At 45.5% G+C, this 20,699-nt stretch overlaps 1 protein-coding gene and 1 pseudogene across 1 annotated transcript in view; both read left to right on the top strand.

Moving 5' to 3' along the window:
• Window positions 1-20,699, top strand: part of ONECUT2 (one cut homeobox 2) — a 52,789-nt gene that overhangs the window by 20,181 nt on the left and 11,909 nt on the right. The window lies entirely within an intron of this gene.
• On the top strand, window positions 8,338-8,432 carry LOC131812010 (U2 spliceosomal RNA; annotated as a pseudogene).

The raw sequence follows: 20,699 nt of genomic DNA, 5'->3' as shown, positions 1-20,699 counted from the left end.
ACATCAAGGTCTGTTTAAAATTAAATTGAGAAATATTTTTGAGTTCCATTGGGCAGCTAACTTTGTTTGGCCAGATTCGTTCTGCGCACGTATGAAATGGCATCCCATGAATCAATACCCAGTGTGTAGACTTCCCATAGATGGGAAAAAATGACGCCCTTATTAGGCAGACGTAGTCTCCTGTTATTATAACAAGCTGTCCCTGGCTACTGAACTTTGTAATTCCAAAATGTCCTTGCACGTTTGTGCCTGTGGCTCAGCAGGCTCATTTATTCAGATCCTAAGCATTGTGAACAAAATTCATAACTTCTTTCATGGATTACTGGAGTCCAGGGACTCCTGTGGAAAAGCTCACACTCCAACCCAAGGCAACCAGCTTCCTACGTAATCGTATCTGCACAGCCAAGAGGGTAGAATTCCAGACTAGGTTTGAAAGCAAATAGAGCGAGTGGTCTGAGGGTTCATCCCCAGTGGAAGAAGTGTGATCCTCAATGTTTTGTATCATTAGAAGCAAGAAACAGGAGAAAGGCCTTATCTCTCAGTTCCACCCACTCTGCTGCTGCCGACGAGAAAAGCAGACCCTCCTCCTCTTTTATGCTAGCTCTTCCTGAGACAGCCACTCCATTAAATTCTATGGCAAGGGAACCTGCAGTGATAAAGCTGTAATTGGAGGGCTGACACTCCATTGGCACTTCTTTAATATTTTTAAAAATAGTCCCAAAGAGGGGCGCCTGCGTAGCTCAGTCGGTTAAGCATCTGCCTTCGGCTCAGGTCATGATTTCAGGGTCCTGGGATTGAGCCCCACTTCAGGCTCTCTGCTCAGTGGAAAGTCTGAGCATTGTGAACAAAATTCATAACTTCTTTCATGGATTACTGGAGTCCAGGGACTCCTGTGGATAAGCTCACAGGTCAAAACAAGCAGCTTCTCTTTCTCTCTCCACCACCCCCACTGCCATCCCTCTCCACTGCTTGTTCTGTCTCTCTCAAAGAAACAAAATCTTGGGGAAAAAGATAGCTCCAAAGAACTGCTTTTTGCTGCACTGTTAATTAGCCTTTAAACATTTCAGACTTTCCTAGGACCTGTCAAGGTCTTCAGGTTTATCCTTATCTCGTCTTAGTCCATTCCTGCTGCTGTAACAAAATACCACCAACCAGGTAGTTTAGAAGCTGCAGAAATGTATGACTCACAGTTCCAGAGTCTGGAAGTCTAAGATTGGGGGTGGGAGGGGGGCTGTGTGCCAGCATGGTAGGGTGAGGACCCTCCTCTGGGTCCCAGACATGTCATTGTGTCCTCATGTGGACGAAGAGACGGGATCTCTCTGGGGCCTCTTGCATAAAGATACTAAGCCTGTTGGTGAAGGGCCCCATCTTCATGACTTAAGCACCTCCCAAGACCCCGCCTACCAATGCCATCAACTTTGGGGGTTAGGCTTTCAACATATGAGTTTGGGGGCCACAAGTATTCAGCCCACAGCAATCATTAAGTTACTGTGAGCCTTCAAAGAGCTAAGTCATATAGATGCTCAGAACACCCGAATGCTTGCTAATTCCGCTGTATCATTGTTACCATTGGATAATATCACCTTCTGTAAGTTCTCTGTATATCCCTAGGAGATTTGGCCGGAGTCAACAACTCTCCCGTAATTTTTGTACGTTAAGAGTGTTGCTTTGGTTGGTCATTGAGAGCACGAGCTTTGGGGCCAGACAGATCTAATTTGTGTCCCAGCTGTACCACTTACTAGTTAGCTGTGTGACCTCAGGTGAGTGATTAACTTTAGGGAGACTGAGTTACTTTCTCTGTGTAATGGGAGTAAGGTTGCTGTAGGGCATCACGTGGTTGGTGTGCAGGCTGAGGGAGAACTGCTTAGCGCTACACTTATCACACTTACCTCTTGCTTGCTGCACACCGCAGAGGCCATCCCATTTGGCAGGGACACATCTGTTCTTCGGCATAACCTCTGCATCATTTTCACTGGTGGAATCTGTGATGAGAGGGATGGCCAGACAGTGCCCTGGTATTAGGATACGCTCCGCTCAGACTGATGCGACACAGAGCAGTACTGTTGATTCTTCCTCCCCGCCCCTCCTCCCTCACCCCTGTGTCCTTTTAAGGCTCAACAATTCTGGACACTTCGTGAAGCTCATGCCCAACACAGAGAAGTCGGCTCAGCACGTAGTAGGTCCTCACTGAATCCTTACCACCTTATGTTGGGATAAAGTCCATTTTGGTGTGACATGCGCTGAGCACAAACTCTGTCTGATAGAACATTACGATTTTCCATATGGAAATCGCAGCCCAACCCACAAGACTCAGCCGTCTCATATCCTCATCATGATCACAGGCTGGGGGTCCTATCACAAAGTCATTTTCTCAGACACCCAGGTGAGTACGAAGCTAAGAGTGCTGGGAATGGTTCCCTCTTTAACATCTTTCTTCTTTCGACATGTTCAGACCCCACCTCCTTTTCGTGGTCCCCAAATCATTCTTTGTGCATTCAGTTGTGCTCTGGCCTGACTCTGTGACAAGCTCCTGTTTTGGTTACCACCATCGTCTTTACTCCCAAGCCAGGAGGCTTAACAAGAAAAGCAAGGAATCTTGCAGCCACCCCACCGTTGTCTTTTCTGAAGTAGCAATTTTTTTGCTCATAGAAGATTTCAAAGCCATGGGCCTCTGAATGCTCAACACGCAAGTCTATTTAAACAGTCTCGAGAATCCTTTCCTGACCCCAAATTACTCCCAGGCATTAATTGTCCTAGTGGTTTTATGGCCACATTATTTCATATTCATTAGTGTTTTCATGAAAAATTATAACGCTAATTAGAGCAGCTTCCAGTTAATTCACTTGGTGATTCATCTGCTCTCCCTCTCGGTGTTCTGCATGTGGTCATCTCGGAGAACGCATCCGAGGGGGTAATTGCAGCTCTATTCCCTGAGTGATCGCCTAATGCCATTAGTTCTGATCCACAGACACATCTTGAGCGGCTCTGATGGGGTCTAGTTCCAGCTGCACCCGGTGCCTGCCCTTGGATGCAGGGAGGGAGGCAAGTCTGCAGGGAGGACTGGTCTTCCATAGGGGAGGAGGGACGGGCTTCCGAGGATGGAGTGGGGGCAGAGCTTTTTGGTGGGAGGTGAGCATCATTTGAAACTCTTCTAGAACCTAACGTATGGATAGGATAGTACCCAGAGAAATCCGCCTTTCTCAAAGGCAAGCAAATTCTCTTCCGTTCTCACGGATGTGTGGGCAGGCACCGGCTACACTCTGGAAGCCTGCTTCCCACTCAGAGTTCTGATGCCAATTGTTTTCAGTAAAAGTTCATTGGACCTCATACCCGTTAGGATGGCAGCTATCAAAAAACAAAAACAGGGGCGCCTGGGTGGCTCAGTGGGTTAAAGCCTCTGCTTTCAGCTCAGGTCATGATCCCAGGGTCCTGGGATCGAGCCCCACATCGGGCTCTCTGCTCAGCAGGGAGCCTGATTCCTCCTCTCTCTCTCTCTCTGTCTGCCTCTCTGCCTACTTGTGATCTCTGTCTGTCAAATAAATAAATAAATCTTAAAAAAAAAAAAAACCGAGAAAATAACAAGCAACGGATGTGGAGAAATTGGAAACCTGTGAAACCTGTGCACCATTGGTGGGAATGTAAAATGATGCAGCCTCTATGGAAAATAAAAAAATATGGTAGTTCCTTAAAAACTAAAAATAAAATGACCATATGATCCAGCAATACCAGTTCTGGCTTCAGACCTGAAGGAGTTGCGGCAGGGTCTCTAAGAGAGATTTGTATACCCGTGTTCATAACAGCATTATTCACAGTAGTCAAAGGTGGGTACCACCAAATGTCCATCAGCAGATGAATAGATGGGGTGCCTGGGTGGCTCAGTCAGTTTAGCATCTGCCTTTGGATCGGGTCATAATCCCAGGGTCCTGGGATGGAGCCCCACATCAGGCTGTCTGCTCAGCGGGGAGTCTGCTTCTCCTTTGCCCCTCCCCCTGCCATGATCTCTCTCTCCCTCCTCCTCTTTCAAATAAATAAATAAAATCTTCTTAAAAATATATAGATAAATAAGATGTAGGATATACATAAAATGGGGTAATATTCAGCCTTAGGGAGGAGGGAACATCTGACAAGGTTCTGGATGAACCTTGAGGACATTATACTAAGTGAAATAAGCCAGTCATAAAAAGACAGATACTGGTGACTTCATTTATATGAGGTATCTAAAGTCATCAAATTCATAAAAACAATGAGAGACATGGTGGTTGCCAGGGGCTGGGGAGAGGAGGAAGGCCAGGTTGTTGTTCAACAGATCAAGAGTTTCCCGTCTTACAAGATGAAAAAGTTTTGGCAGTTGCTTGCACAATAATGTGAATATGTTAGACACTAATGAACTGTACACTTAAAAGTGGTTAAGGTGGTCAATTTTGTTATGTGTATTTTAGCACAATTTAAAAAAAAATAGATGGTCATTTATATTGTAGTGCTTTCTTAATCGTAAAAATTAGCAGAAAAATAGAAAATCTAAAATGTTCCACCACCCAAAGACAGCCATAATAATACTTTGCTTTTATTAAATTTATTTTTTAGTTACTTAGGTAATGCATCAAAACATTCTCTGTGTAAAAATCAAAACCTTCATGATCAAGATGAAGTCTCCTTTGCTCACCTCCTGTAATCCCAGTCTCTTTTTTTTTTAAAAAAAGATTTTATTTATTTATTTGACAGACAGAGATCACAGGTAGGCAGAGAGCTAGGCGGGAGGTGGGGAGCAGGTTCCCCGCTGAGCAGAGATCCCAATGCGGGGCTCGATCCCAGGACCCTGAGATCATGACCTGAGCCGAAAGCAGAGGCTTTAACCCACTGAGCCACCCAGGTGCTCTCCAGTCTCTTTTTAAAATTAATTTATTTATTTTAGAGAGTGTGAACATGTGTGAGCAGGAGGAGTAGCAGAGGCAGAGAGGGAACCTCAAGCAGACTCCATGCTCCTTTTTTTGTTTTTAATTAATTCATCTATTTTAGAGAGAGAGAGAACACAAGCAGGGATAGGAGGAGACGAGAACACAAGGCAGAGGGAGAGAGAGGGAGAGAACCTCAAGCAGACCCCAGGCTGAGTGTGGAGCCCAAGGCGGGGCTCAATCTCATAACCCTAAGATCATGACCTGAGCTGAAACCAAGAGTCAGACACTCAACTGACTTTGCCACTAAGCAGCCCTTCCGGTCTATCTATCACTGCCCACTATGGACACTCTTATAGCTACAGTGGTGTCTGCCAATCCAGGTGCTTCCAATGTGTTTATTTACGGAGGCTGGTACCCACAGAAATGTTTATCTCCGTGGTTTGTGCGGTGTTCTGCTTTAGCACGAGTCCCGTGGCACAGCACACGCCATTCTGAAGCTTGCCGCTTTCATTCAGTGGTTTCTATGTGTAACTGAGATCCACCCAACCCAGATCTGCTGCATTGTTCCCCATGGCATGGCTATTTTCATTTCCTTAGCCACTCCTGTACAGATGGACAGTTGGACTGTCCATATTGTGTTGTTGGCGGGATTTTCTGGGCAGTGTTGAGTGAACAGCCTTGTGCACACGTCCCTGGGTGTGTGAGCGAGTACTCCCCAGGGCACACACTGAGAGCTGGAGTGCTGGGTGGTGGAGAAGCACATGTTTGAATTTTGATAGAGATGACCAAACTGAGCAATGCGGGAAAACACCTGTTTCCCCCACACTTGAAAACAGTTCATATATTGTCCATCCTTCCTTTTTTTTTTTTTTTCATCCTTATTGGGTAAAAATGACATTTTGTGTTGTTCTAATTTACATGTTCATCATTTCTTTCTGGTGAGCCTGAATATTTTCACAGACCTACTGGTTATATATATTTCCTTCTCTGAAAATGTTCTGTTCACGTGCTTTGCCCATTTTTTAATTTGCTGATTTGTTTTTCTTTTCTTTTTTTTTTTTTTTTTTTGTACTTCTTTTGATTCTGAGTGCTGATACTCCTTTGTTTTATATACTGCCAACATTTTCTCCCAAACTCTTTATGTTTTGAAGTTTAATCAGGTTTCTTTTCACTTTCATGTGATCAAATTAACCTTTATGTGTTGTTCTTTTTTATACATTTTGCTTCTTAGGTAATTTTTAAACATTTGGCTCTTTATTTTTTTAAGACTTTTTTCTACAAGAGTTTTCGGTTTACAGCATTTAATAAAGAGGAGGCTACAGAGAATTCCCATATAGCTCCTGCCCCCCACGTGCACCGTCTATCCTGCTATCAACATCCTACACCAGAACAGTACACTTTTTTTGTTTTGTTTTGTTTAGTAGAAGGAACCTGAATTGACATATCATAATCACTCAAGCTCATAGTTTTCCTTGGTGTTCACTCTTGGTGTTGTACATTCTGTGGGTTTGGACAAATGTCTAATGCCGCATATCCATTATTATCACACACAGTATTTTCACCGCCCTAAAGCTCCTCTGTGCCGTGCCTGTTCATCTCTTCCCTTCCTTCCCCAGGTAGTCGGTGATCTTTGTATCATCTCCATAGTTTTCCCTTTTCCAGAACGTCAGGTAGTTGGAATCCCACAATATGTAGCCTTTTCAGATTGGCTTCCTTCTCTTAGAGATGAGCACTTAAGAGTCCTCCATGTCTTCTCATGGCATGATAGTTCCTTTCATTTTCATGCTAAATAATAAACATTCCACTGTCTGGATGGACCAGAGTTTATTCACCCACTCACTTGCTGAGGGACATCTTGGTTGTTTCTGAGTTTTGGCACTTACAAGTAACACTGCCCTAAACATCTGTGTGCGAGAGTTTGTGCGGATGTGGTTGTCAACACTTTTGGGTAAATACCAGGGAGCCCAATTTCTGGATCATATGGTAAGAGTATGTTCAGTTTTGTGAGAAACTGCCCAACTGTCTTCTGAAGTAACTACTATTTTGCATTCCTTCCAGCAATGCGTAAGAGTTGCTGATACTCCACGTCCTTGCCAGCATTTGATGTCCATGCTCTGGACTGACGTTAGAATTTTGGTTATTCTCATGGGTGTGTGGTGGTAATCAGAGTGTTGTCTTAATTTACATATTTCCCTGCTGACATATGGGACATCTTTTCATATGCTTATTTGCCATTTGCCATCTGTGTAACTTCTTTGGTGAGGTCTCTGTTAAGGTCATTGGCCCATTTTTTAAATTGGAATGTTTCTTTTCTTGTTGAGGGTGTTTTTGGTTTTGTTTTTGTGGGGGTTTTAAGAGTACTTCGTATATTTTGGATAACAATTCTTTATGACATGTGTCTTTAGCAAATATTTTCTCCCAATTTGTGGCTTGTCTTCTAATTCTTTCAATGTTAGCTTTTGCAGAGCAGAAATTTTTAATTTTCATGAAGTCTAGCTTATCCATTATTTCTTTCATACATTGTGTCTTCAGTGTCATCTCTAAAAAGATACCACCACATTCAAGGTCATCTCAGTTTTCTCCTTAGTTACCTTCTAGTTTTATATGTAGGTCTCTGATTCATTTTTGGTCAGTTTTTGTGCTTGTGGATGTTATGTCTATGTCTGCATTCTTTTTTTTTTTTTTTTAATGTGTGGATATCCAGATGTTCCAGCCCATTTCTTGAAGAGACTATCTTTGCTCCATTGTATCTGTTGACTGTAATCATGGGGGTTCATTTTTAGGCTCTCTATTCTGTCCTAGTGGTCTATTTGTCATTCTTTCACCAACACCACACTGTTTGGACTACTGTAGCTTCTTCTTTTTTTTTTTTTTTTTTTTTTAAGATTTTATTTATTTATTTGACCGAGAGAGAGATCACAAGTAGGCAGAGAGGCAGGCGGAGAGAGAGGAGGAAGCAGGCTCCCTGCTGAACAGAGAGCCCAATGCGGGGCTCCATCCCAAGACCCTGGCTGGGATCATGACTTGAGCTGAAGGCAGAGGCTCAACCCACTGAGCCACCCCGGGGTCCCTGGACTACTGTAGCTTTATAGGAAGACTCAAGGTCATGTAGTTAGTGTCCGCCCTCCAACTTTGTTCTCTTCAAGTTGGTGTTGGCTATTCTGGGTCTTTGTCTCTCTGTATAAACTTTAGAATCAGTTTGTCAATATCCATAAAAAAATAAATTACTGGGATTGATTGGGATTGCGCCGACTCTATAGTTCCAAGTCGGGAAGAACTGACCTCTTGACAGTAGTGAATCCTCCTATCCATGAACATGAAATACCTGTCCATTTACTTAGTTCTTAGATTTTGTTCATCAAAATCTGTGCTTTTTCTTATAGATCTTGTGTGTGTGTGTGTGTGTGTGTGTGTGTGTGTGTGTGTCTGTGTGTGTCTGTCTGTCACTTCTCAGCCTTTTGGCTAAGATCAAGTGTAGTATATATTAGATTTATACCTAAGTATAAATTTCAACTTTTTCCAACTCTTCAACTCTTTTGAATGCTTATATAAATAGTATTATGTTCTTAATTTGAAATTCCTTATTACTCATTATTGGTGTATGGGAAAGCAATTGACTTTTGTATATTAACCTGCATCCTGCAGCCTCATTCTAATTGCTGTTCGTTCCAGGAGTTTTCATTTTGGGGGTTTGTTTTTTGTTTTGTTTTGATTCTTTGGGATTTTCTGCAGAGATGAACATGTTACCTATAAACGGACTCTTATGTCCTCCTTCACAATCTGTATACCTTTTACTTCCTTTCTTGCTTTACTGCATTAGCAAGGACTTCCAGGATAGTGTTGAAAAGGAGCGGTGAGAGGGGCCACTCGCCTTGTCTCCTCCCTCGTACCGCATCTTAGTGGGAAAGCTTCAAGTTTCTTACCATTAAGTGTGCTGATAGCTTTACTCTTTCTTTGTTAGAAATTTCTTTTTGTAAATGATGTGACGTTGGTGTCTATTTTTTTCCTTGAACGGATAACCACTTAATCCATCACTAGTTTCTGAACAATTCATCCCTTTCTTAGACTTTGAAATACCGTATTCTCTTTACATGTATTAAATTCTTCTATATACTTGGGTCTGTTTCTGAACTCTATTCTCTACTATTGATCTATCAATTCCCATGTCAGCATCACACTACATAAATTATTTTTGTTTTATAAAGTCTTGAGATCTGGTAAAGCATGTTTTACCTCTTCATCTTTTGTTTCTGCATTTTCCTGGCCTTTCCTGCCCTTTCATTCTCCCAAGAATTATAGAATCAGTTTCAATTTATTTATTATTTTGACCTTTCCAATTATATATAAGGCATAGAGTTCACTTCTCCAAATTTTTGTTTGTATTTTCATTAAGAAAAGTTTTAGCTTTGGTCTTTCCATTTTTTTGCTAATAGTTATTCCCAGGTACTTGTATTATTGTAAATTTCTCTTTCTGGTGCATTTTCTAATAGGTTATGTCTGGTGTACGGAAAACCTATTGCTTTTTAAAATGTATTAATATAAAAGAAAACATGTATACAAGGAGTGATGAAACATAAATAGATTGCTTAGTAAATCATTGTAAAGCAGATTGAATATTGCCAGTATATGATAGCATCTACAACAAGACGGTCTATACAGGAGGAAGCATTTCTGGGTCATAGGACATGTGTATGTTCAACCTTATGAGATGCTGTCAAATAGTTTCCTAAAACGTTGTACCAATTTACAGTCCCACCAGCAGTGCCGGAGAGTTCTCATAGCCTTGCCAGCACTTAGTTTACATTTAAGCCATTTGGATGGATGTGTAATGTTGTTTTTAATTTGTAATTTTTGGATGACTAATAATTGTGCCTTTTTGTATAATTACTGGAAATTTGGATTTCTTCTTCTGGTGAGTGCCTGTTCAAGTCTTTGCCTGTTTTTCTATTGAGATGTCTGACATTTTTTTATTGCTTTCCAAGAGATTTTCTGTATTCTGGCTTCGGGCCCTTTGTCTGTCTTATGTGCTGCAAATATCCATGGCCCTCTTTGACTCTACCTTTCTCTCTTTTCTTCCTTTTATTCTCTTATTTGTGTCTTTTGATATGCAGATTTCTTAATTTTAGTATGTTCTAATTGGTGAATCTTTTCCCTTTTGGTTAGTACTTTTTGAGTCTTAAGAAATCTGTCCCATGATTATGAGAATAGGACCTTATATATTACCTACTATAAGCCTTACTGTTTTGCCATTAACATGAAGGTCTGTGATCTGTGCAGAACTTATTCTTAACCCCTATGGGAAGGTAGGGGTTAAGAATTAAGCCCTGCCCCAATGCCTATCCAGTTATCCCAGCTCCATTATTGGAAAGAACACACTCTCTTTATATTCTGCAGCGGCATTGTCATCAAACAGCACTTGTCATTAAATCGAGTGTCATTAAATCTCGTTGTTAAATCAAGTGTCTATATGTGCATGGATCTGTTTGTGGGCTTTGTCTTCTCTTCCACTGGTCTAGTTATTTGTCCTTATGCCAGTACCACGCCGTGATAGACTTATTAAAGGTCTTGATGGTTGATACAGCAAGTCTTCCTATCTTTTTCTTTTTAGTGAGACTAGCTTGACCATCCTTTGATTTTTTGCATTCTCATAAAGATTACAGAATCAGCTTGTCAAATCCCCGAAACTGAAAGGCAAGAAAGGAGAAAAGGAGGAATGAAGAGCCAACAGCTGGGACTTTCCTTAGAGATTTGATTGAATCTATAGCTCAGCATGGAGAGAATTAAACTCTATAATATTGAGTAATGGGATATTGAGTATAATATTATTTAGATATTCTTTAATTTCTCCAACAAAGCTTATAGTTTTCTCTGTCAAAATTTTGCACACCTATCATTAGATTTAGTGCTACATACTTGATGTTTTGATCCTGTTATAAGTGGTATTTTTCATTTTCTGTGTGATATGTTATAGAGGATTTTTGTCTACTGATACTGAGTCCATGAACCTTGCTAAATGTTCATATTAATTTTAATAGTTTATCTGTTTACTAGTAATTTCAGCATTAAGGCTCTTGGGTTCTCTGGGTTTAAAACAAATCATACTAACTTATAACTAGTGTTCTGTTATAACTAGAAGCAGTGTGGGTAGCTGTTAGGTACAAGGAGTCTGGAATCTGACCACCTGACTTTGTATCCAGCTCCTTTACTCACTCTGTAACCTTCAGTAATTTGCTTTATTTTCTGTGACTCAGTGTCATTCACTGCAAACTCCCTCATAGGTTGATTGTAAAAATTAAATGAGTTAATACCTTCCAAATAATGCCTATCAAACAACGAGCACTCAACTTATATAGACATCTGTCATTAATTAGTTTCATTCCTGTCTAAATTTTCCCTCATCTGTTTTTTTCTTATTCGCACTTGCATTGATCACATTCTCAGCACAATACTGGATAGTAGTGGTGCTTTCAGGCCTCACCTGAACACTCGGAGGCATTTCCTTCTAGTTTTTTTCTTCTTGTTGTAGACATAGTTGTTTTCTTTTTTGTCTATTTAACATACATGAAGTATGTTTTTAAGATTTTATTTATTTATTTGACAGAGATCACAAGTAGGCAGAGGCAGGCAGAGAGAGGGGAGGAAGCAGGCTCCCTGCCGAGCAGAGAACCCGACGTAGGGCTTGATCCCAGGGCCCTGAGATCATGACTCGAGCCAAAGGCAGAGGCTTTAACCCACTGAGCCACCGAGGTGCCCCCCGAAATCATTTTTAACTGGACTTATGAATCTGGTGTTTCACTCGGAAAGAGGGAACTACTTCTCCAGAGGATTTTTTTTATTCAAACTATATACTTCAAATAATGAAAAACATTAATAATGACATTATTTGTTTGTAAACATTACTGAGATCCTGTTGGAAAAGGAGACAGATTCATTGCTGTAGGCTTTCCCGAGGTGACGTTTGTTCATGTAAGGATATTCCTTCGGATGTTTGGGTGGAGTTCAGGGGTATTCATAGCCACATGGGGCTGTTAGCCAATTCTTTTTTGAGGGCAATAGAACATTCTTGAGCTTTTAATTCTGATCATATACCAAGTAAGCTAGAGTGTGTCTTCAGTTATTTTTCTTTTCATCACGTCTGTAGACACCCTTTTCTGAGTCCGTATGTACCTGAGAATGTCTCCCTACAGGCAAGGACTGACAGAAATTCTAGCATTGCAACTACCCCGTCAGTGTTGCTCTGTGCTTCCTCCAGTGCTGTGTATTTCTCATTCTCCTGCAAGTTTTTATCTTTCTCACCTCGTCATACTTTTTTTTTTCTTTAATTACATACTGTTACTTAGAGAGTTCTGTTTTCTTAACCGTTTTCTGTTTGTTTCATAGAAACCATCTCCTTTTACATCATACTGAGATACCACATGATACTCTAAAACACTCTTTAAGTTTCTATAAGATATTATCAGAAGAATTTCCTCTGATTCATTCTCAAATGAGAAAAACCCCATCAGGCCCCATGTGGATGAACAGAAACGGTGTGTGTTTTCCTGACGGCATCCTTCCTGGAGGTCCGTGGACTCACCCTCTGAGACCGGCACGGAAGGGCCAACGGACACACCTACCCGGCTCCTACCATCCGCCCAGCTTTCTTCTCATTTGGCTCTGCTGGACCGCCTTGGATTCAGCTCTGCTTGCTGAAAAGACCGTCCGTGCATCCGTCCCCACGCCCCGCACCCCAGCCCCCGTGTTCCCATATCCCGCACCGCTCCTCCTGTCCTGGCTCGCCTAGAGCACCTTCGGAGACTCAGCCTTCCACGCTGTGACCTACCACTGCTGGTGCTTCTCTTCCGCCCTCTGCCCCCAGGTTGTCTCCCCTGATCATTTCCTGAGAGTTCCAGTTCTCAATGAGTAGGTGAGGGGAGTGGAAAGCACTGTTTCAGGACGGACCTACCAGGACAAGTGCTGGCTGCTTGATTTGAATTTCTGAACAACTGGGGGAAACAGGTTTTGGGGTTTTTTGTGTTTTGTTTTGTTTTTCCAATTCAGATCTTATTTTTCAGCCTAGTTGCACTAGCCTTGTGTTGAGTTGAAAGTTCCTCAGAGATGGCCTCATACAGGTCGACTGCAGGCCTTTCAGTTGGGCAAGTTTTACCTCCTGCTCTCGGTTTTCTGAGATGATTTTAATGGGAAGTTGGGAGCCGCTTCACTGGCTCCCTTAGCCATTTTCAGCCAGACGTTTCTACCCAGAATGAAGTGTTCGTTTGAGCAACTCACGACTTCCTAGATAGCCTGCAGGAATGCAGCCGTGCTGCAGAAGGAAAGCTCTTCCTTTGTCATCAGCAGAGTTAATCACCAGAAATTATCATTTCAAAGGCCAAGTGCCCCCAAAAGATTTATTCTAATAGCCAGCTGGGAAAGGAAAGTCCTACTGGAGTAGAAGTGAGATAATCTGGCTTCTCCGGGCTCCGCACAGACTAGCTGTGCTCAGTCGTGGGCTACGATGCGTGGCCCGTCTGAGAGCCTCACACTGCCCCATCCAGGATAAAGAATGGGACCGCATAGTCTCTAAAGCCTTGCCGTTCCGGCCCTCGGTGGTTTTCCCAGCTGTCCTGAAACATCCGCTGTTAGAAACTTGGTCCCTTCTGCACTCAGAGCTTCTGCTAAAAGGGAAGCAGAAGCTGAAGGTGCACACGCCCGAGCTCTGGGGGGCACAGAAGCTGCTTTTAGGAGCAACTGGGGAGCGCAGGGCTGCGGGACGGGCCAAGGGCTGGCGCCCTCCTTCCAAGATTCACCTTCTGGGGCCACCTGGGTTTTTTTCTGGCTCTCCCGCTATCTACAAAAGTTGTCAGGCATCCGAGGACCCCTGTTTCCTGAGTCCCCTCCAGTGCCTTTGTATTGAAGGTAAAAGACAAGACAGGACATAAAACCTGTTTCCTTCAGAGAATGTCTTTGAGGTGCAGGAAACAAGAGCGGCAGCTGGCTGACTGCCTTTCAGTTGACAATAGATGGACATCAGCGAGTGGCTCTATCATTTGTCATGATAACCCTCCCAACACCCAAGCCAAGGCAGGGGCACGGGATAGAGGCGAAGCGGAGGCTTTCCTTTCTTTCTTTCTTTCTTTTTTTTAAGATTTTAATTATTTGACAGAGAGAGAGAGATCACAAGTAGGCAGAGAGACAGGCCGAGAGAAAGGGAAGCAGGCTCCCCCCCAAGCAGAGAGCCCGATGCAGGGCTCGATCCCAGAACCCTGAGATCATGACCTTGAGCCGAAAGCAGAGACTTAACCCACTGAGCCACCCCAGCGCCCTAGAGATTTATCATGTATCATCCACGTTTCCAGACGGGAAGAGGGTACTGCAGGGATACCCAGGTGGACAGAAATTTGCCCCACCTCTGGAGTGAAGCCGCAGGGGTGGCTCAGGTACTCGGCGGTGACCCCAAACCTCCTGGGACTGCTGGCATTTCTGCATTTTGGACATGACTCCTTCCGGAGGGGTCTCCTGAATAAGGGGTGTCTGTGTGTGCTCACGTGGGCACGGCCCCCGTGCTCTGTCGATGCTTCTCACCCTGCTCCCTCTCTCTCCCTCTCTCTCTCTCTACCCTTCCCCACCCCCACTACCCCATCCCCACCTCATATTTGCTCTAAGAAGCCAGGGAACAGCTTTCTCCCTGCCGTGTAGTCCTTCAACCTGGACTGCCAGGCCTGTCCAGGAAAATCTGCCAAATGGTTTAGAGGGTTTTCTCGCCAGGGTTCTATCTGCACTCCCAGTTCGAAGGGAATGATGGAAGGCTGGAACCCAACAGCCAAGAGTGACTCCGAGTCCATTTGTGCGGCGGGTCCTCCCTGTCTCTGCTCTTGGCCTCTCCCATAGATGGCAGTCTGGATGTCACTGGCTCCACGGTCTGAGTGGACTGGCATCTGATCCGTGAGGAAAGCCAGCTCCCAACCTGGAGATAAAGCCATTAAGTTTCTCGTCTGATTCAGGCCAGGGACATTTGCAGAAACCAGAGTGAAGTTAGAGTTTAGCTCTCAGGGGCCAAGTTCACCTTACTGGCTCTGTAGTGATCAGGACCAAGGTCAGGAATCAGAGGGAGGCAGGGAAAACTGCAAAGCATTTAAGTGCAAACTGTTTATAGTTTCCAAATTTTAGACGGCGCCCAATAATTCAGTGATTTGAGGAGCTCGTGTCCCTTGCAACTCCTCCCCCCCCCATCAAGCCCTCCCACCTCACAGGTCTGTGCCACTCCGGCCCTCAGGGGCCAATGTGTAGAGCTGGAGCCCTCAGCCGTGTGCGTCAGACCCCTCTTCTCCCTGTCCCTGCAGCAATGTGCCAGCTCATAGTCTTTGCGGTCTGAGAAGTCTGCATTGCTAAGACTTCCCAGCATTGATGGCTTTTGGAACATTAAATATGTACCATCAGAGTATGTAGCGTCTCTATTCTTGCTTCCCTCTTTGAATATGGGGGAGCCTGTTATTGCTTTCAAAGCTCTTGGAGATCTGCATATCCTTAGTTCCAAAGACAGGGGACCCTCCTGGACCTCCTCAGAGCAAGGAGGTAAGTGGAGTCTATCTCCTTCTTCCCTGCACCCCACAGGTCTCTCTGACTTATTTCACTTAGGATAATACTCTCTAGGGCCATCCATGTCACTGCAAATGGCAAAATTTCATTCTTGTTTATGGCAGAGTAATATTCCATTGTGTATATCCATCACATCTTCTTTATCCATTCATCAGCCAGTGGACACTTGGGCTGTTTCCATTTGTCTGTTGTGGATAACGCCGCTGTAAACACTGGGGTGTGAGCATCCTTTCGAAGGAGTATTTTTGTATCCTTTGATTAAATACCTAGTAGTGCAGTTGGTAGCTCGTAAGGTAGTAATATTTTCAACTTTTTGAGGAACCTCCATACTGTTTCCCTGCGTGGCTGCACCAGTTTGCCTTCTGGCCAACAGTGCAGTAGGGTCCCTCTTTCTCTGCAGCCTCGCCAACACTCGCTGTTCCTTGTGTTGTCGATCTGAGCCCTCCTGACAGGTGTGAGGTGGTATATCATCGTGGTTTTGATTTGCATTTCCATGAGGATCAGTGATGTTGAGCATCTTTTCATGCGTCTGATTTCACTCATATGTGGAATTTAAGAAACAAAACAAAGGAGCAAAGGGAAAAAAGAGAGAGAGAGGCAAACCAAGAAATAGACTCTTAACTACAGAAATGATTACCCGGGGGAGGTGGGTAGGAGGATGTGATGGGGATGCAGGGGTGCTCTGGTCGTGATGAGCACGGAGTCATGCGTGGAAGTGTTGAATCAATATATTGTACACCTAAAACTAATATCACACTGTATGTTAACTCACTGGAGTTCAAATAAAAACTTAAAAAGGAAAACCCATAGGTTTCTTGGAACAAGGTTGGAGCTATGTATATGAACTTACGTTTGTCATTGGTTTTTCCTGCACAACCCAGGTGGTTTTTCCAGCACAGCTCCAGCCCTGGTGTGTGTGTTCCCTCAGCCCTGGTGTGTGTGTTCCGTCCTTGCTAGAGAGTCGCTCTCCCACTTTGCACAAGCCCTCCTAAGTGGGCAGCTTCAGGCTCTCCATCTGAAAGAGGACATTGATTCTCCTTAGCAGATTTTCCAAACCCGTATACTTACTTGGAGGTCAAGTGACCGTTGACAAGTGCACACCCCCATGACTTCCTCCTATACCCCCACCCTGGCAAGATCACATTGAACTATTCAGGGAAAGTTTTTACTGAATACAAGGAGAACATGACCCTTCTGCATTATTTATTAGGGGCTAACAATACCCATCATATATAGAATGTATTTGGAAATAAATTCATGATGTTAAGAAACAGCAGTGGTCCCAAGCTTATTAGGATCTCTGACACATACATGAAAACACATCATGGTCTTTTTTTTTTTTTTTAAGATTTTATTTATCTATTTGACAAAGATCACAAGTAGGCAGAGAGGCAGGCGGGGGAGAGGGAAGCAGGCTCCCTGCTGAGCAAAGAGCCTGATGCGGGGCTCGATCCCAGAACCCCGATATCATGACCTGAGCCCAAGGCAGAGGCTTAACCCACGGAGCCGCCCAGGCGCCCCACATATCATGGTCTTACCTTTCGTGTGAGGCTGGGAATTGACCATGAGACAACTTCACAAAGAAAACAAATATCTTTAACCTTTTATTTGCCATTAGCTCTCTGGGCAGTACATCTACCATTGAGTAAGTCTTGGAAAACCATTTGAAATTATGAATTCCTAAACTTAACTTCTAATTTTTTAAAGATTTATTTATTTTTGAGAGAGAGCGAGCATGGGTGGGGAGGGGCAGAGGGAGAGGGAATCTTAAGCAGATTCTGCACTGAGCGCAGAGCCTGGCTCAGGGCTCAATCTCATGGTCCTGAGATCATGACCGGAGCCGGAATCAAGAGTCAGACACTTAACTGACTGTGCTACCCAGATGCCCCTAACCTTACCTTCTTATACACCTTTTTTCTTCCTTTTCTATGAAGGGAGAAAGAATATTTACATTTACTAAGCACCTACTGTGTTCCAAGTGCTACACCTGGCCTCCTGATGTCCGCAGTGGTGGGCATTCCTACCCCCATTTTAGACATGAGGTAGATGAGGAAACGGAGACTCAAGGTCATGCAGCCGAGAACCAGGTCTCCATTTCAAGTGGAGACTTCTTATCCGACATTTCACTTTCCCTGGGCAGGAATGCCAAGGTTTTCTCCCTAGGCTTCTGTATCTATCACCACAACAATGCTACATAATGCGAAACCACAAAACCAGGAGCATAAAGCCATCAATGTTTATTTTTGCTGTGGTCTGTGGATCAGCTGGGCGGTTCGGCTGCTCGGGGGCCCCCCGCTGGGGTGGTCTCAGCCCCACTCCCTCCTGCACCTGCAGTCCGCTGACCCGGGTGGGTCTGGGCTTGTTGCGTGGCCACCAGGCAGAGTTCCAAGAGCATGAGCAAAGCGCTTGGCTTCTTGAGGCCTGGGCTCAGAACTGCCACCTTGTCACTTCGGCCACATTCTTTTGGCTAAAGCAAACCATCTGGCCAGTCCAGATCCCCAGCAAAGACAAGCAAACACCATCTCATGCTGGGGGATGGGGGTGGGTATTTGAGTCACATTGCTGGGGGTGTAAATATTGGGAAGGGAAGAACTGGGGCCAATTTTGCAATTAGTCTGCCTCAGTTCCCATTGTGGGGCAGCTCTACCCCCCTTGGGGGCACCTGCTTACTGTAAGCCTCTGCTCCCCCCCCACCCCCGCAAAGCCTGCTCTAGGAGCCTCTCCTCATTTACACTAAGGGGCAGGACGGCTGCGCGGAGAATTTATTTTTTTTTTTTAAGATTTTATTTATTTATTCAACAGAGATCACAAGTAGGCAGAGAGGCAGGCAGAGAGAGAGGGGGGGAAGCAGGCTCCCTGCTGAGCAGAGAACCTGATGTGGGGCTCGATCCCAGGACCCTGGGATCATGACCAGAGCCAAAGGCAGAGACTTTAACCCACTGAGCCACCCAGGCGCCCCTGCTGCAGAGAATTTTAAATGACTCCTTTCCCAAGAGGAAGGAGGGCAGTCTGGCAGGGGTTCCACCCCTCTGAATAAGCTAAAGCAGGCGCCCTCCGCATGAGCCAGCAGGCAGAGGGGAGTCTGGGGAGCTGGGGGCAGCAGGCCTTCCAGGGGCAGATAGCTCCTTCTCTGCCTACACCAGAGACTGCTGCTCCTTGCAGAGTCCCCTCTGGAGGTGGCTCCCCCTTGCCCAGCCCCAAGCGTCCTGTTTTGCTGTCAGAGCCAGGACTCCCCTCCTCTCCAGGAGCTCAGCAGCTCACCTTCCCACCGGCCTCTGTAAAGACCTCTCTGTCCTGTGTGCTTGTGGTTTCCAGGGAGGAGGGTTGCAAGGCCAAGACCATTTCTGCAGGACTCCAGGGCCACGCTGGCCCACACAGGAAGCTGGAGAGGTGGGGAGGTGCTGAGCTGGGTGGAGCAGAGGAGGGTAAGCAGGGCTAGGGCCGATGTGGGAGGAGCTGCTGGGTGCCTGGAGGACAGGGACAGGACCTGAAAACTCATGAAAAGAGAAGCAACACGCTGGGAAGAAACCTGAGAGACCGGGGTTTACACATCCTATTTGAAAGATCCGAGAAAAAAGGACAAGCCAGGGGAGGCGAACGTTGGCACCCCCTGGAGACCGAATCAGGTCCTGCCTGCCCCGTGCCACCTTCCGCCAGCGCGTAACTCAGGAGCGCCCCCTAGGATCCTTGCGAGGTGGTGGTCCCAGAGCTCCAACCCCAAAGCGTCTTGTCTGGGAGGGAAAAGAAACTCCCTGATTCCACTCTCCACTAGGTAGGTGGGATAGGTGTCCTCAAAAGAGGCACCCGCCCAGTGTGGGACTTTGCAGGCAGAACGGGCTGTGTATATTAACACAGGTGTGTATATTAAGCTTGCAGGTAACAGCCGAAATTTCCATAATTCTTCTGCCTGCCAGAGGAGAGAGGAACAGGTGTCACTGAGAAAAAGAGCATCTGCCTTTGGTTTGGGACACTAAGAGTCACGGTACTAGACAGAGGGAGAGGCCCATGAAGCCAAATCCATCACCAAGGTGGGAAGGTCCTGGGTAGCCGTGTCGGGGGTTGGAAGCGCTTGGGAAAGGAAGGCGCAGGGAGGCCGGGGGACCACACCCAGGTCACACGACTGGGCTCTGCACTTGGGTCCGTAGGAACTGCCAGGCCCTCGTCCATTTTGGCCTTGCCCTCTGTCAGTTGCCCAAGAAAAGTAAAACTACAAAGTCTTTCATTTCAAGTCTTGGGAGTAGAGCTCGCTTCTATGAGACATTTTCCTTTCCCGTCAATTGAGGCCATTGTGCAGGAGCCCGAGCGACCTTCCGCACTAATTCTGCAGCAAATGGTCAGGGCTGAATTCTCCAAAAACAAGTGGGCGTGATCCAGCCCAGACAGAAGAGGTTGTCCAATAGGTGCCTGGATTCATGGGACAAAACCCCACAGTGTGAGAAACTTCAGGGCCAGAGCAGGCGGTGCCGAGGAGTCTGACCCCTGTCGGCGTCCTCTTACTTCACGGGTTTCTGGGGCACTAGGGAGGCTGGGAAGGGGTCTCTGGGCCTATGTTCTTACTCCAGCGCCAGTCGTGTCCCCATAAGCAAGTCCCTGAACCTTCACCCACTGTAAGATGAGAATCTCCATCTCTACCCCCACATTCCGCTCCAAGATATCATGGCAAGGAGGTTCGGCAAGGGTCCACCCTTCAGCTTCCACTAAGGCTCACCTTGCTGGGCCTCCAGCTCCCCACATGAACAGTGACAGCCCCGGGCTAGCCAAGAGCCCTTGTGTTCTACGACTCAGGGATGAGGACCCAGTTGTGGTTTGGGAGGGGCAGGTGCCTTGAAGGGCTGAAGACACTGCACCCATGGGGTCAGGTGTCAAGGGATGACAGCAGGTTCCAGGATGACCGCAGCCTGTATCTGCCTGACAGACCCAACTTGTTCCTGCCCCTTTTCCTCTCTACACGCCTCCCCACACACACACTCACAGCCGAGGTCACCCACCTGGGACACCGGGCCTTTTCAGGAAAGACCAAAGAGAGGACAAGGCAGGAGGCTAGCCAACGTTTGTAGAGGATACTTGCTCCGATCTTGTTATCAGGAGATCACCGTGCACCACCTTTGATGCAGAATCCTCCCGAGGAAGGTTTGGCACCAGGTGTCCCAGGAGACTGGGGTGGGGACAATAGTCTGTGACCTGGCATGCTGGTTCCCATGTCTCAGGAGGGCCCAGGGAGGTTTGTAA

The sequence above is a fragment of the Mustela lutreola genome, chromosome 11, assembly GCF_030435805.1.
Source record: "Mustela lutreola isolate mMusLut2 chromosome 11, mMusLut2.pri, whole genome shotgun sequence".
Classification (NCBI taxonomy): Eukaryota; Metazoa; Chordata; class Mammalia; order Carnivora; family Mustelidae; genus Mustela; species Mustela lutreola.
This window is presented reverse-complemented; position numbering and strand designations above follow the sequence as displayed.